The sequence below is a fragment of the Lemur catta genome, chromosome 1 (assembly GCF_020740605.2).
Source record: "Lemur catta isolate mLemCat1 chromosome 1, mLemCat1.pri, whole genome shotgun sequence".
NCBI classification, from domain to species: domain Eukaryota; kingdom Metazoa; phylum Chordata; class Mammalia; order Primates; family Lemuridae; genus Lemur; species Lemur catta.
Window position 1 is genome coordinate 74470065 of NC_059128.1, and position 18174 is coordinate 74488238.

Here is an 18174-nt window from a genome sequence, read left to right on the forward strand (position 1 = left end):
AAGAAATTATTTGGAAATATATTCTCAGTAATTATATGGAATTCAAAATTCAGGTAACTCACTCTAAAATTAATATACAGGTCAAGAACTAGGATTTGGATTATATATTAGCAAATTCTACTTTTAAGCACTAGACATTTCAGACATCCACAATAAGTACTTTATCCATTATCAAGAGCATTCCCTACATCCTACTATGTAAACTTAGTCAACTAGAAAATGAAGGCAGTCCTTCTACACCACTAGGCACTTAAAATACACTTTCAAAATTTGCTTATATAAAATTGTTCATAATGAACAGATAATTCCCGAGGATTTATAAAGAGCCCACTGAGAGTCATCTTCACCAAACATCTTTACCAAAGGCTTATCATTATAAAATTTCCAGACATCAGAAAAAATAAATCAGTCTATATTAGAGCAGGAAGATAAAGGATTATGGTAGGGAGGGAAAAAAAGGTAGGGGGAGAATTGGTAGATTATAGATTATCTGCTATGCTTGACCATTTCCAAAAATAATGCTGATAGCATAGACACGTGACAGTTCTGATGGTATATTTGGCCAGATACACAGAAAAAGAAGCAAAAGGAAAACAAAGCAATTATGCACTCTGGGAAAAACAAAAAGTTATACAAAAAGAAAGGAAAGGCAGTACATTCAGATAGATACACAGAAAACTAACCAAAAGAAAAATAAGATGATTATTAACTCTAGAGCAAATACAAAGTTTTATAAGAAAGAATACCATAGGATAATACTTGCTTCTGCTGTGGATAATATTTACACAGTCATCAAAATGTAAATACGGATGATTGAAGTAACCAAAAATTATAATTTAACTATTTTGGGGAAATGGGAGGAAAGAGAAAGGGTGTTTGAAGTAACATAGTTACATTCTTAGCTATCATTACAGGAACCCCATACATAATGTCTAAAACTAATCAATTAAGAAGGAAAGTTATTAAGAAACAATATGGTGATAAACACTGGGGGAAAACATCTAAAGGAATTAAAAGTAGTTGACTCTGGAAAGCAAATCAAGGGGCGGAGAAGGCTGAGGCACGGGGCTGCCATTTTAGTTTAAAACATCTTAACATAACTTTTTCTGTAACTATCTTATTACTATAATAAAAATTAAAATTAATTTAAAATGTAGAAATAAAAGTAATTTAAATGTATTCAAATATTTTAAATAAAAATAAATTTAGAGATAAAAAATAAAAATTTAAAATATTTAAATGAAATACCCAATCGATTATATGTCTAGACATCAGAAGCAGATGCAGGTTTCATAGAGCCAGAAATTTATATAATTAAGGAGCAGAGGGAGGGCACTTATTTAAAGAACAAAGAATATAAAATTACAAACATAAAATTAGATATAAAAGTAAATTTCTTTTTTTTTTGTAAGAATGTGAAAAAGATCACCACAAATTACTGGAGTCTTGGAGAGTCAAATCCCATCTCCTGTAGTATTTCTTTAGGTCATTGAATAGAAATGCTTATAGAAATGTTTGCTGGTTGCAACCTGATTTCCTCTCCCGACTCCAAAGCTCCTACAAGTGAGAGGCCCTGAAGCTGAAGCTCCACTGGGTCCTCTGAGATACAACATTACATATTTCAGCCTGTGTGTACACAGAAATAAGCTGAACTACAATTACTCTGATCCTCTTTGGGGAAGCGGCCAGAAAGGAAAGAAAATACAGGAGACTAGAACCTGGGCTTCCATCCAAGCTTTGCCACCTTGAACATGTCACCTAAAGTCTCAGGGGCCCATCTCCTGTATCTGTGAAAAGAGGAATTGAAGAAGATAATCTCTAAATTAACTTCTAACTCTAAGATCGCTCTTTATGAACTACTCCAAAAATAACAATACATTTTAAAATAAACTTTTCTATTGACTTTAGAGTGTAGCCTGGGTAGAATTATGAAAACAAAACAATAACAAAAAAGAGAACTTTTAATTCTTTAGCTCCTTCACAACACCAATCCTAAACTTTTATAAAATAACTAAAAATTCTCTGGTCTCAAACATTATAATCAAAAGTGAATCAAATACATTAACCCCTCAAGTGAAATTAATCTAATTACAGTGCTTCTGGGTGGCAATACAGATCACAAACTTTAACACAGTCCATCTTCCGCATCTTTTGATTCCTAGCAGAGCTTTGCCCACAGTAAAAGCTCAGTAAATGACTATTGTGAGAATCAGATGAGTTAAGGACTATATTAACATAAGTTATTTACCTATGCTGAACTGGACTAAACTAGGGCTCTATCACTAACATCCCTAACTATCCTCAATAGTTAAGGGACTACAGCTCATAGCCTTCATCCAGATTGCTCTTAACACTCCTGAGCCAACGAGCTCCACAACTGAACCACTCACTGTGCATGCACAGTCAAGTAGCCATCTGTTCAAGTATTCACCTCAAGTATTCATCTTTCATGCCAGCTCTAATTTCCCAGTATTTCATAAACAAGTTATTATTCATACTATTCCTGTCCTGCATAAAATTCAACATACTACATCTCAGTCTTCATTTTTCCAGATCACAGCCCAGTCTATTGTCCCTCCTTATATCTTCCCATCTTCATTTTAGTACCCCTGTTATGAATCTTCTTTCTTGTTTCAGCCAATACACACTAATTTCATAGTCAAAGAGTAAATGTATTCGATTTTTTCATCAGGAAAATAGTATATAATATACTTGTGGTGTTAGTTCCCGTGAATTTTGCTGGTCTTATTGGCATACCAGGTGATGTCTTACAAAATAGTAATAACTAGCATTTATTAAGCACCTACTCTAGGCCAGACACTGCTCTATGCATGTTACATTTATTGATTCCTTTAATTTTTGCAACAAATTTATATGGGAAATAAATTTATAGATACTATTAATATTCCCATTTTATAGATGAAAAAACTGTGGCACTAAGACATTAAATAACCTCTCTAAGGTCATACAGCTACTAAATGGTGGACTCAGGATTTGAAGCCAGGTAGTCTGGGTCCAGAGCCCATGTGCCCAGCCACTACGCTACACTGCCACACTGTAAATGAGCTCTCCCACCACCATTCTCCAAGTGTCCTTTTCCCAACTGACATTCATTTTTCTGTCCATTCTCTCCGATATAAAAATTCTTCCTGCAGAGTATTTCTCTTGAGAATTTATTACCAGAGTATCTTAGTGTTTTATGCGAACTTAAATAATGCCCTATCTTCTGATTCATTTGGAAATAGAAAAAGAAGAAGACGACAGCCATAGCTCCACTTCTAGGGCACCCACTGTTTACACTTCTCCACCCAGATAAATGCCAGTTTGGTGTAGGAGCTAAATTTGATGAGGAGTGAACTCGTCATTCCTGGAAATGTAAGACACACTGTGTAGTACCTCACTCTCATCCCTGCCTCCCTTCCTGTGCTATATATATGGAGTTTCCCTAACTACAAGAATCTCCAAGTATTTAGGCAATGGATTTGTTGACAAGGCAATCAAGATTATGTCCCTGGTGCAGATAATGAGAAAGGCCACCACTGTAAACCAGCAAAGGCAATCTTGTCCTTTGATGTAAGTTTATGTAAGGGTTTTTTTTCCTCCTAACAGAGTTCCTCAAGACCCACCCTATAAAGCCAATACCAATATCGCAAGTGAGAAAAGGGTGGAAAGCCACAATGTCTTAAATGATTAACGACGAGAGCATGGATGTAAACAGCTTTTAATGACAGCTAGTTTTACCTCAAAATAAGCAACTAGAAAACATTCCGCCCTTTGCTTAATTACCAAGATATCAGTTTACAACTCTCTGTTACAGCCACTGCTGGCAACACCTAGTAGTAGTTAATTTTAGTCAAGGTTTTTTTGGCTATAAGGAACAGAAGGCCTTATCTCAAAAAACAGATGTAGTAGGAGTGAGGGTTGTTTTAAGATCCATGAGGTCATTTCACCGATACCAGTAAGCAGGAAATACAGTACAGACGGGCCTTTTGGAGTCTGGAGCTGAGAAGGCACCAGGAACCAAAGCCATGTGTTCCATCACTCTCTTTCTGGGTCAATATGGTCTTTTCACTCACCACCTGCCCAATGCATCCTCTTCTCTGCAAACCAGCTTTCTCTGCTTATTAATGGTTTCAGCTTTCTCACCACCTCAGCTTACCTACATAGCATGAACTGACTCTGGTCCTCATTCCACATGGCCTTACAAGTCTAATATCCACCAATGACTGACTATGGTCTCTATGTCTTTTAGCTCAAATTTTCAAGCAAGATAACTTGGTTGGTCACTGACCAGGTTGACGGACTGCTTATGTCAGGTTCAAGTGTCCACCACGGGTCCAATCACCGGTGCTGAGAGTCACATGGTATAAACACAGCCACTCAAGCCTGGCTGAAGGTAAGCATGACTTCCCAAAGAAGAAGCCATCAATAGGGCAGGGGTCCCAAAATAAATCTATCATATTGTTAAACTATAATCACTATGAAGTAAGTAACCGTTAGAAGGGACCTGACACTTACTGATTAACTAAAGGATTAACAATCAAAGTGTTTCCAAACTTCACCAATCTCATTAAATCTGATTACTCATTGAATAGTTGAGATATAAAGGTAGAATTGTTGTCAGAAAACATTTACTTGTGGATAGAAAAGTAAGGGCATTCCAGATAGACTACAAAGCAGCACTATCAAGTCAAAATGCTCCAGATAGGCTCATATGGGCTCAGTAGGCTCATATCAGCTCTGTGGCTCTTTTAGGTTAAACAAATCTTAAAATTATGGGGGTAAAATAATTAGTGTTCATTTTAACATTTGCATCAATGGTACAAAGGATTCATAGAAGGACAGGGCTTATTCTGTCTTCCTCTCCCAGCTCCTTCTCTGCCTCCTCTGTTCCCCCGCCCTCCTCTCTCACACTGAGGCTGCCGCAATCATATAAAAGCACGTCTGGTAGGTACTGGGCTCTTAGGTGACCACACCAGGGACAAAGGGTCTTGGGGGCCAGGGAAGATCTGGCATATTTTTAACCAGAATGGTCAGAGGCTGTCTGGTCAGAAGAGAATATGAACTCCAGTCAAAAGAGTAGCAAAGGTCATTACCAGAGAAACTATGTAAAACATTAGGAGTGAGGGTTGAGGCAAGGCTGTAAACAGGAAAGTGAGTCAGCCCCGGGTCAGCTCTGCCGGAGGATCTGCAGATAGAATTGCAGTCAGTGTGAAGTAGGTCAAGGCAAGCTGAGCTGAAGTGAGGTGTGAACGTGGTGGTGCTGTGGGAAGCCCACTTTTCTGTGGGGCCTGGCATGTCAAAGGCACCATGCAGAACCAGACACTGCCCTTGCCCAGGCTACAGCCTCTTCCCCAGACAGCTAGGGAGGCAGGGCCTGGAAGGTTTGCCTGTGGGTTTGCCTGTTGAGAGGCTGTGGTGCCCTGAGCACTCTGTGATGGCTCTTCTGTGACCCAGGTGCCAGGACTGGCCCCATGGTTTCAGAAATCCAGGCCTTCTGTTGCTATCTACCAGGATGAGAGCGGTGGCTGCCAGCAGGACCTCAGTGTGTAAGGTGACAATGGACATGGAAGGGAGGAGCAAAAAGCAGGAAGTGAGTTTCTCAATTCCTGCAATTTGAAAAAGGGCCAGGAACTCAGCTTGTTGGTGACATAGTCACAGAAGGGTGGGAAGGTGTGCCAAGGACAGCCAGACTGACTTCGCTACTTTGATTTCTAACAGGGTGACTGACAAAAAGGGGCTTTCATGTTTCCATTTTGTGGGACAATTACCATTTGAGGATTGCCAGCAGTAACTGTTTTCTCGCAGTAGAGACAGTAAGTCCACTTGGATCAGATGCCCTTTGTTCTGAGCAAGTTGCCGGAATGGCCCTTTTGTCACATGTAGATCACTTCCTTTCCTGAAACAAGGCTGGGGCTCCAGCTCTGCAGCAGGAGGCAGCCTGGCACCCTGGCCCCACGCTCCCGGCTAAGCAAGCCTGGCCAGGAGATGTGGCGGGCACATGTGCATAAAGAGCCTAGAAAGGGGCTCCAGACCGAGCAGTTCTTATGGTCACAGGGGAACCTCGGCCACCCCCAGCCCCACCCCAGGGAAGTATGGATATCCAGTATGTCCCTTTAGAGCAACTAACTCCCACTGCTCGGCTAGATTGTTTATTGGTCAGTCCCGATTATGAGAATCATTTTTGTGGGTGAAGGCCTTCTGTACTCTCAGTTTCATGATGTCTATTTTTACCATGTAGAGATAAGCTGGGTCAAGGGAGGTCATGATGGGATCAGAAGTCAAGAAGGCCATTAGTTTTTAAAATTTCCTAACCTCTGCAGGATCCAGATCAAGCCTCACTCTTCTACAGGAAGTCAGCTGGAAGGTGAGTCACACTGGAGAAATCTGGTATAACTGAAACCATAGAAACCTGTGTATGGCCACAGGGGTTGCCTCTGTAGAACTTTCAGTCCTTTGCTTGACATCACCTAAACTTCAAAACTGAAGAGAAGGTATCCTGAGAACTCCGTCTCTGGGACCTTCTACCTGTGTTTTCTGGGCTGGGCTGGCCTGAAGGTGGGGGTGCTGTGGTCCGTATGGGAACAGCCTGAACAGGGGCTTATTTACAGCCAGGTCAGGGGAGTGTACCCAACAGATGTTAAGGAAGATGAATGATCCCCATTCACACCCTGTCCAGGTGGGCACTCAGAGGCTGTCTACCAGTGCCGAAACAAGGTAGAGATGTGTGGCAGCCTAGAAGGTAGTACCTGGCCTCACCGGGCCAGTCAATAGATTGGACAAGGCCTCAGGTTCCAACCACTTCTGCTTTCCAGAGACGTGGGCCCTCGATGTGTGGTCAGTGCCACATTCATCAGCTGCCCTGAGGACAGCTCCTCTGCCTCTTGTTGTGAGAAGCATCTCACTATTGTAGCATTAACTGGACCCCCACCCAATCAGCAAGCACACCCACCTGGAACCCACACACACAACAGAGACCCCTCAAAATGATGCTCAACCCTAGGAACTGGAAAAGGAAACTAAATGTTTCCTTGCATGGCCAAGAAGTTCCCCAGCAGCACAAACAAGTCCAGGGCCGAGCTGCACTGACATTAAAATGCTCCACTGTGACCAGATTCAGCTTATCCATCACCGAGACCTGAGCCCCTGCCTGCTGCTGGGCAGAGCAGACCTAGCATGCTTGTGCTGCTCCCACAGCTGTAGGCCTGGGTGTTGCTGCCGATGCCACTGTCATGGCCCCTCACGTCACCCATGGGCACATCACATCCCTCTTGCCTCCCACCCAGGATCTCTGCGTTGCTGCCAAGGTGTGAGTAGTTAATGGGTGTGGGTGGTCAGCTAGCCACTTCTAGGCTTGTGCAAACCAGAAGTGCAGGAGTACTAATGCCTCTTGGGCAGACTTTGACCAAGGTGGGAAGAGAACCAGTGAAGGAGTTCTTTTCCCGTCTTCCCCCTGGAAGGACTGCCCTGAAATGCAGTCACCTATATGGCAGCTCTCTGAAGATGTCCCTCAGGATCAATCAGCTACACTTGCTAGCAAGCAGAGGCCAGATTGATAATAAGCTCTCATATGTGTTCTCTCTCTTTCTTTGTGTCACTTCCCTTGTCCGCCACTCTGCTTCTTTGGTGATGCTTTCACCAATTAAGTGGCAGCATATACTCTTTTGCCTTAGGCCCTGCTTTTCCAGACTAAGACATTCACAATACAGCCTCTAAAGGGAGGGCTCTAAAGGGAGCAGCTTGAGCCCAACAGGGTGGCCTGGGAGCACAGGGCCAGCAGCTCCACCCAGCCTTTGCAAACTGTCAGCAAGGCTCACATGGTGGCGCTGGCTAGGTGCAGGGACTGCAGGGCTATGGTCAGCACTGTCAAGCCTGTAGGAGGCAAAGTGATGCTTCAGGATCCTAGGGGCTCATGGCTTAATGGTTCCTACTGGCATTACTGGGACCGGAGTGGCAGAGCACTGTCCAAGGGGGCAGAGACAAAGGAGAAAATACTTCAGAGGCCTGAGAGGACATTTGCCCAGGGCAGCCAGAGGCAGCATAGCTAGAGGGAGAATATGATTTGGAGTTGGGGGAGAAAGTAAAGGTCATAGCTTAGGTTCAAGTGTCAAGATAGACAGAAAAAGAATGACAAGCATGAGGCGTAAAAGAGGCCATGGCATGTTGCTCAGTGCTAAGGCATGTCCACTGCAATGACATGGGAGGCCTGCTTTTGTTCTGGGTGGGCAGACTGCAAGACCAGGCCTGAGGGCTAAAAGGAGTCAGGCAGGAACAGACTCTAACAGCCACTGAGGAATCAAAATGAAGGACTAGGTGAGCCATACAAACATGTGACATTACTCCATATCTTAGATGTGTCTCCATGTTGTTTTTCCACAGCATTTTATTTTACATGCCATTTGGGAAAGCTCTCCCCACCCGCCAGTTAAGTGTTCCTTAGGCTTGCACACTATCTTTTTGAAAGCAATAGAAACCCCTTTCCCTAGAGGGCAAGGAAATACAGTTAACAAGAGTATAGAGTAACAGAAGGAGGCTGACATTCTAAGTTTAAATCCCAACTCTCTCACTCCCCAGCTGTTTTATATTGGGCAAATGACCTCTCAAAACCTCAGATTTCTCATTGGTAGAATAGAAATACTAACAACTACACTCTGGGAGGCCGAGGCAGGAGGATCACTTGAGGTCAGGAGTTTGAGACCAGCCTGAGCAAGAGCAAGACCCTGTCTCTAAAAAAATAGAAAAATTATGGGGCTGCAGTGAGCTGTGATGACGACAAAAAAAAAAAAAAAAATAGAAAAATGAGCCAGGTGTGGTGGCACGCGCCTGTTAGTCCCAGCCACTCAAGATGCTGAGACAGGAGGATTGCTGGAGTCTAAGCAACAGAGTAACACCCTGTCTTAAAAAAAAAAAAAAAAAGAAAAGAAAAGAAAAGAAAGAAAGAAAAAAATACTAACAACTAGCTGACTCTTCCTAACTAGTGAGGAAAACTAACAAGTAACAGTTGCAATAGCATGAGATACATGGATGAAGCAGTTGGGGTCGTGCCTGATGCAGAGCAGATAGGAGTCCAGTTAATGCCAGAACATCAACAGCAAACCCAAGCTTCAGTGCTGAAGGTCGCGGCAGCAGTGGCCAGATGGCCTCTCTCGGGAGTTAGAAACTGAAGTCTGTACTTTCCAAGTTCAATTGTCACCTGCCTTTGAGGATCTCTCTAGGATACCAGGAATGGAGCTTTATGGATAGTCTCACGACTACTAATAACAGTTTTACAATGAGTAGATTGTCACGTGTACTCGAGTGGATTCACGTGTGGGGCTACAGAGGCCACGAGAGGCTGGAAGAGGGCACACAAAGAGGGAGAAGGTGGTACGTGAATCTCTGCCATTGCTCCGGGAAGGTTTGTGCTTCAAGACAAACACCATGAAGGCTTCAGTACCAGAAAGTACTGTAGTAACCAGAAAGGGGCTAGTTTCTAGATACTTTAATCTTTGCTCAAAACAATTAATGTCAGGGCTCCAGGTGAGGCATGTGAAGCCCAGGGCTGAGGGGGAAACAGGTTCAGCCCTTGCTTCACGCACACAGACACGCATAGTCCCTCTCACCAGCCCCTGTCCTTTTTCTCTCCCTTCCTAGGGCATCTGGAGACTTCCTGCTGCCCCTCAGCCCTCTCCCCTGGAGCACACCCTCCTCAGGAAGGTGTATGCCAAACTTTTAAACATTTCCTACTGCCCTCACATGAATTCCTGAGATGTGTTTCCTCATTACTCTCCGTAAGTCTAAGCAATCCAGGTCAATGTATAACCCTCTCAAGGAACAAACCCACATTTTACAGGCACTTCTTCAGATCAGACTGACTGATCCCAAAGAGGTGATTCAAAGAATAGAATTCAGCCCCAGAGCTAGATGGTATTTGGAAGATACACTTGTAACACCCTCAAATCAGACCACGCCAGGCAAAGTTAGGCCTAGTCTAGTTCTACAAATAGTCAGCCCTGTCAAATTTCATCAGATCTGATTTTCCTCTTGGGTGTAAATCTAGCTCCATAGAGTCAACTCCACATTTAACTCATTGACCATGGGGAGTTTTTTCTGGTCACAAACAGATGACCTATAGCATTTCCCAGGGCTGAGCAAGTGCTCCTGAAGCTTTGCCCTGTCTAGACACGTATCTGAACTATCTAATTACCCCTGTACATTCTGTACAGCACACAAAGCCCAACGTCATTACATAAACAAGAAGCTCCCTATTAATATTGCTGCTCAGTGAACTGTCCTTTTACATTTGCCAATCTGAAAGTGAAATCGTGCTACTGCTGAGAATAAGGATAATATACTGTGAATAAGAAGTTGTAAGTTATGCTATGATCCAAATTATGGGAGTTAGATTCTGTAGATATCAAACAAATAAAGCCATTTAGTGAATTGGATCCAAATTCAGAAAGATCTAAATAGCCTGATGCATATTCTCTCTTAAATGATGCATTTAGATATTTTCCTTGTTGCACAGAGCAACAGGCTATAAGAGAGAGATGAATTTTTCCGCCTCCCTCCTGTCCTCAGGTCCTATATTACGCAGGTGTCCAGACCAGCCCAGGTCATTAGCCAATTGCACTGGGGTGGGGCATGGAGTGGACAGGGGTGACGGCCCTGCACTATCTATCCACCAGGTCCCAAGAGCACTGACACATATTTCTCTATTTAACTCTCCAGCAATGCAATAGGGGGAATTGGGAAATCATCCTCCACATTGAACAGATAAGGAAACTAAGCCTTAGGTAAATTAAATATCTTGATACAAGCCCCAAAACAAATAAAAAATGAAGCCAGAATATAAAGCTAGGGCTTTTCATATTCCTAATTGTCTTCACACAGATGCTTAGAAAAGCTGGTTAAACTCCATTTTCCAGTGGCAAGCATTCTGGCAGCAGCATGGTAACAGAACATGCCCTCCACACTCTACTTTACATATGACAATGACATACAGCAGAGCATCCTAGTGGTGAGAGCCCCATCACATCATAGATTTAAGGCAAACACATATGTAAACAAGAGGCCCTCGCCAGTGGGTGACAGCTGCCCTCTGCGTCTCCCAAACCCGGAACACCAGGTTATGCCATCGCAGCACCCTCTGCATCTACCTTCCCTGCTAGAATGACTTAAGGCTGGGACCAGGTCCTCCTCATCTCTGTGTCCCCATTCCTAGCACAGAGCCTTGGTACAAGATGGCCATATACAAAGGTTTTTTGACCACATGATGCCTCCTTTGGGTGATCCTCCACGTTCTGCAGTGATACGACACTCCTGTAAATTCAGTGGTCTTAGTCTGTCCCCCTAATGACCAGTGGTCCCAGAATATGGCCCAACCCCTTCTGTCTCCCTTGTGTCTCGTTCCCTCCAGAGCCTGCTCTCCCCACATGGCTTTGGATGATAAAGATTTAATCAATTAATGAACCTTTGCTTATGATTTGGGCAGACCAGAGAACAGTGCTTTACCTCCTAACGAGCTCCCCAACATGGGAAACTTCAGATCCCAGCAAGGGTAGACAGACAAATTATTTGCAAAGATGGGTACATCAGGTACCCTCCATATCACCCTCTCCAGGCAATGACTCACCCCCTCTATGGGCAAAAGTGATGCTAACAAAGATACCTCCCCCCAAACTTCATGCCCACTTACCAAGGAAAAAAATTTCAGATTCATAAAAATTCCCAAGTGCAATAAAAAGCCTACATTCTGGGCCTATCACTGTGGTGTTCACTGCAAGTCTGACACAGAGGTTTAATGTGGTCTGCATGAAAACAGAACTAAATAATAATCAGTCTTTGACTGTGGTTAGGTTTAATTATGGAAATGTACTCATGAACTTATATAGAAAGCCTCACAAACATGGCAAAAAAAATTTCTTTTCATAAGTATTTATAGGGAAAAGATCTTATTTACTTTAGTAGTAAATAAATACTTCAAATAAACAAACCAAAATAGGGCCCCCACCTTTCATGTGAGCATTTTCTAATCATGTCACATTAATATTTTTTCCTCTGCTTTCCAATGAGCTGGCATGAGCTCTGGCCTCTGCACCAGATGGTGGTGCTGAGTCACTTATTTAGAATGGAATATGGATTCTACTATATCAAGACTGAGAAGTACAACAGATGTTCAATGTGGTGGCTGTTGAAAACATCACCTAATTGAATATTCTAAAATACCTTGGCTGAAGAAATAGAAAAAATCATCAAATCTTTGTACCTTCTGCTTTTATAATACAGGAAATAACTGTTTTTGGACAGTCAGACAAAATAATAAACAGCATTTGTTTCCTTTTAATCAAATTAATGTTTCAACTTCAAGTATGCTGGGTAAAAACACAAGTTCTCCTAAATCAGGTAATAAAAATTAATTTAAGGGTTATAGACTGAACAAAGAGCATAAAAATGAAAACACAGAGAAGTAGATTCATGTATGTGCTTCCCTTTGCTGAATATAAATTCTCTGACTATAATTACTGCTCTTTAATGTCCAACATCTTCTCCACATAGGCTATACTTTTAAAATGCCCAATTAATTTCCTTAATCTAGTTTTTTTAAATTACCAAAATGCATTACTGAACTGAATTCACTAGTCTGTGTTTTTTTGTTTTTGTTTTTTTAAGGGACAAGGGTCTCGATATGTTGCCCAGGCTGGTCTTGAACTTCTGGGCTAAAGCGATCCTCTGGCCTCAGCCTCCCAAGTAGCTGGGACTATAGGCGTGCACCACCATGCCCTGAATTCACTAGTTAATTAATTAAGCCAGGTGACTTTTTCATGACTAACCTGTTAAAATCAATTCTGCATTTGTAAACTACCACAAGCCTATTAATCCATAGCATAATTACTGTATTATAACTAACTTACTACATTAAAATTAGTAATATAAAACTGTGAAGCCATTGGAGATGAAAATCTTTAGATGTAGTTAACTGAACCCATACATGAATTTTGAAATTCATTAGGGATTTAAACATTCTGTTTCAAAACTGAAGCCACTGCATACTATCATTCTAATTTATTTCAACATGCATTTCATATTTAAGTGCTAGATATTAAAATGCTAGATGCTGGTTGCATAGTCTTCACATAGCTGAAACACTAGACTTTGTTGCCATATATATGGCACAATAGGTAGAAAAAACTCGATAGCAGACTAAACCATTGACATTACTAAAAGATCTAAAGACCCTCATGACCCCCTAATTTACAAATACAGAAACTTGTGTGTGGGCCCTCAGTTCTTTCCCCTCAGTTCCTCCACAAACCCCACCACCTCTACCAGCACCTGCACCGAGTGCTCCCCCGTCCCTCATGTCACTAGATGGACTCTGTCCCTCTCGATGGCCAGCCCCTCTACCTGTACACTAGAGACCACCCCTTCTTGCCTACTCAAGCTCACCGCCTTGGCAATTCTCTCCACTCTCTTTTGCATCACCACTTTCTCTCTCTCTACTGGATTTTTCCCATAAGCATACAAAAAAAAATTGTTTCTTAAACCGACTCCAAACAGCATTTAGTCCACCACACCATCGAAACTGCTCTTGTCCATGACACCAGTGTTCTGCTCATTTCTAAAGCAGCAGTCAATTCTCAGTCCCCACCTTACCGGACCTCTCAACAGCACACGACGCAGCTGATCACCCTTCACCTGGCGTACAGACCATTGGTCTCACCTGATTCTCCACCTTCTTCACTGGCTGCTCCTCTTCTATCTCCTTTGCCAATTGGTCCCAACCTCTTTATCTTGGGGAACGCCCCAGGGCTCTATCCTTGGATCTCTTCTTTTTCACTACCTCGGCGATCTCATGTCAGTGATATCTCAAATTTAGTGATGACTCCCAAATTTTTATCTCTTGCTTGGACCTCTCCTCTAACTTTAGATTCATATATCCAACTTCCTATATAACATCTTCACTCATATGTGTAATATCTATCTGAAATTTAACATGTTCAAAACCAAATCCCTGATATCACCCTAGCCCTCCTCCTACATAGGCTTCTCCATCTCAGTTAACAGCAGCTCCAGCCTTCCAGTTGCTGAAATGAGAAACCCTGGAGACACCCCTTAGTTCCATTCTTTCTCTGACAGCACACATACAATCCATCCATAAATCTTCTTGCTTCTACTCTCAAAATATAACCAGAATCTAACTCATTCTCACTTCCTCCATGCTACCACCCTAATCCATCATCTTTTCTTACCAGATCTCTGCAATGGCCTCCAAGCTATTCTTTCTGCTTCCACCTTTGCTGTCCTACTGAGTATTCTCAACCCAGAGTGATTCTATTCAAAATGTAAGTTAAATCATTGGTGTTTTTCTGCTTTCTGCTTAGAATCCTCCAATGGTCCTCAACTCCCTTGGAGTAAAAGTCAGACTCCTGAGAAGTTTGATTTCCCCATGACCTTTCAGGCCTTGTCTATATTCAGGGCTGCACCTTCCTCCTTGTTTATACCCTTCAGCCACACTGGCTGCCACGCTGCCATGCTGCTTCTTGAACATGGCAGCCATTCTCCTCCTTGAACATGGCAGCCATTCTCCTCCTTGAACATGGCAGCCATTCTCCTGCTTTAAGGCCTTTGCCCTTGATGCCCATCTTCCTGAAATGCTTTTCACCCAGATATCAGTACTCCTTCAAATGTCACCTCAGTGAGCCCTTCCCTGACCACCCTAGTGAAAGCACAACAGCTCCCCCCGTACTGGCACTCCCCGTGCCCCTCCCGTTTTCTTTTGTTCCATTTGCAGCACTTGCCCCCTTTTACACACCATATAACCTACTTCTTTGTTTGTTGTCTGCCTCCTCCCACCACAAAATAAGGCCTGTGGAGGCAGAGACTTTGATCATTTTACTGCTCAATGCTCAGAGCCTAGAAAAGTATTTTGACATGTAAGAACTTAAAAAATATTTGTTTAATAAATGCAATACTTTTTCTTGGAGAGGTATGTGCTGCACATGTATATGCTCATATCATGAGTCAAGCATCTTCTTTATTCTCTGGCACAGCTTTATCTCCTACTTGATGAGTGATATTTGCACTTTTGGGAATCTTTGCTCAAATAATTTCATAAATTATTTTCCTTACTTCATTGTCATAGTAGTATCACAAACCAATGTTTCTTTTGGACATGGTTTAAATTTTTTTTTAACTTAAATGCCTTTAAGAAAAATGTGTATTCTCTCTCTAGCCAGCCAGAGCAATCCTCTCCTTTATTGTCTACCCTTATCCATTTCATACATTTAGGTTACCTTCCTGATCTCTGAAGGCATTTCACTTAGCAACACCTGGATGGAACATATTACACACTTCATAAATCAGCTCTATTTCCAAATGCAACTTTATACTTTAATTTTTCCAGCAATTTCATTTTTTAGCCAAGAACTATAACTTTCTTAAATGATTTTTCCCTTTATTCATTGTCATCACCACACTAGCATATGACCTTTTCAGACCTATTTTTCACAACAAAATAAAATATCTACAAGAGAGTGATCATTGCTGTGTAAGTAGCGAGGGACATGTGGACGCTGGAAGACTGTCAAGATCATCTCCTTCCCACTAGTACACATGGATCTTACACCAAGACATCAGTGGTACCTACTGCATCTTACCTACTATACCTCAGGATCCTAGGAGCATGATGTCACAATATATTGGACTAACATAATGTCCTGTGTAATGGTCAAGAACCTTATAGATGAAATGGTGACACAGAGCCAAAAAGAAGATATAACCCTGAAGCAAGGCAGTGGAGTTACTCTGCTGCTCTTACCAAATAAAAGCAAACTGTTTAAAGTATTCTCTATTTACTTGCCTACAGGAAAAAAACATTTGCCAGATAAATAAATGCATAGCAAAGATCAAGGCATGTGTTGAGTTGCTACAGTAGAGACCATACCTTGAACAGAACAAGTGTCCATTAATCTCTGTAGGGCCTCAATATTTCCTTTTCCCCAGTTACTCCGGTAAATACTCAGGTCTCTTTCACAGGGCCCTATCCAGCAAGTTCTTGGCCTTGCTTCCATGTAAAGGATGTTGGGCTTATGAACTGACCTCTGTCTAAGAAATCGGGTGAGGAGCTATGATTTCCTATCGTATGGCTTAAATCAAGCCTCTGTTTCCCAGAAGACCCAGAGTTTTTTGGCTGTAAAAATCAAGTAGCATAGCTAAGTGCTTATCTGTTTTAGTCACAGGAATCTGATTATCAATAGCCATTTCCAAAGATCCCTGCTGGTAATTCCGGTTAAAATGTCTGCTGCCTATTATGGAAGCCACACTACCCACTTTGCCTTCTGATGGTAACATGCTGCTGCCCAAGCTCCATTACCCCAGGATCCTAATATCCCTGCTAACATCAGGGAGCCCCATTTCAGTGGTAGCATCTTCCACCAGCACCACTGGCCTACAGTGAACAGCCAATTGTTTTTTCCCAAACAGGCCAACTGGCCCCTCATCACTGTATCTCTTAGGCTGCTGTTGAAAAGAGTCTCCTCAGGACCCTCTCAAGGGGCACAGTGGGGGCTCAGAACTCCACACCCATGATATAGCCCCTCCAATAGTTTTATCTCCCTATGTGCCCATCTCCTTGCTCCTATAGTCAACCAATCAAGGAAACAATTAGATCAATGCTACCTATTCATGCTAGGACATTGAACTCAGAATCCCTGGTTAATGCTCCTATAGCAAAAAATCCAACCTATCTAAAATGTATTTTTCTTCATCTGACCTAAAACCTTCAAAATCCATTATCATATATATTCCCCAGATTTACTTTCAACACCAATTGGCAAGTCTTGCAAATTTTGAGGCCCATAAGCTACCTCCTCCTAGCTTTGACTTTGTCATTGGTGTTTTAAGGTTTTCTGGGATCTAAGTTTGGTTATAGATCTGGGAAAAGGGCATAAGTGGCATACGAGAATTGACCTACCTTTGTAATGCAACTCCTTCAGGTAACAGAAAATCCCAGCAAGACAGAAGTAGCCTCACCAGAGCGAAGCCCAAGGCTGCTTCAGCTGGCAAGGGTGGCTTGATGGAGCCTGGGGATTCAGGGTACACTGAATTCACCAAATCCTACCATACCCCTGTTTAGTTCTCAGGGTCCCACTCTATCTCTAAATGCCCAAATTTTCATATACGGGACCTGGCTGTGAATTCAACCAACACCCTAATTTGACAACCTGTATTATTACGTTTGGCTTTCAACCTTTTCAACCTGAGTTACAAAGGAGATTCTTTTAGTGCAGTCACAGAAAATACTGATTTTTCAATTCATGCTTAGGTAAGAAAATTTAGGAGTGTGAGCTCACATTCCCTTTCTTTAAGCTGTCCACTACTGTTAGAAGCAGCTGCCATATCACACCAGTGTTTCAAGTCCTCTTCCCTTCACAGTTGTTTCATGAAAGCCCCTACTTGGTTCCCAAAAGCCTTTCCTTCAATGAGCACTTTATTCTAGAAGATCACAGATGATTTATTTGCTGATTTGCCACCAAATATTATGGTATGCCAGAGTCCACCCCTTATGCTGCTGGGTTTTTTTACTGCCTTCATTTCCAACTGAGCCAGACAACCAACCCCAGTTTTCTCCCATTCTCTGCAGTTCTACATCCTAACCATTCCTTGTGTCAAATTCCTTATGGATCTGGGTTCTTAGTTGCAAATAATAGAAATAATAAAATGGAGACTGGCTGCTTTAAGCAAAAAAGGAATTAATTGAAACAATGTTGAATATTCTCACACAGTCATGAGAAGACGAGAGAAGGGTATTAGAAACAATCAGGAACAACAGGAGGCTACCCCACCACAATCAAAATCATGCATAGAATTCAAGGCTGTCCCTTCTACTGGACCACTTAGCTAGCTAGCTGAGCCAACTACACCAACATCACCCCACCAGAGACAAGACGCCACTGCTGCAACTGCTACCTCCGCTGCTTCAGTGAACTGATGTTCCTAACCACTGCTGACATCCAGTGGATCCTCTACTCTCCCTGCTCTGTCCTTTGGTTCAGAGTGAGTATGCCTCATAGGCTAGGTCAGAACATGTCCTGTGGCAAAGGTAGTAGAGAAAACGAACAGTGGGACTTCCCAGATTCAATGGTTAGAGGCAAGCTCTGAATCCTGCTAAGATTCACAAAGTGGGAAATTTCC

The 18174-nt window shown here is 42.4% G+C and overlaps 1 long non-coding RNA gene across 1 annotated transcript; it reads left to right on the plus strand.

Annotated features, from left to right (window-relative positions):
• Window positions 1-5717: 5717 nt before the first annotated feature.
• Window positions 5718-17848, plus strand: LOC123623342. Its single transcript, XR_006729841.1, has 3 exons — window positions 5718-5816; window positions 6324-6367; window positions 17766-17848. It is a non-coding gene; the product is annotated as an uncharacterized LOC123623342 (long non-coding RNA).
• The last annotated feature ends 326 nt before the right edge of the window (window positions 17849-18174 follow it).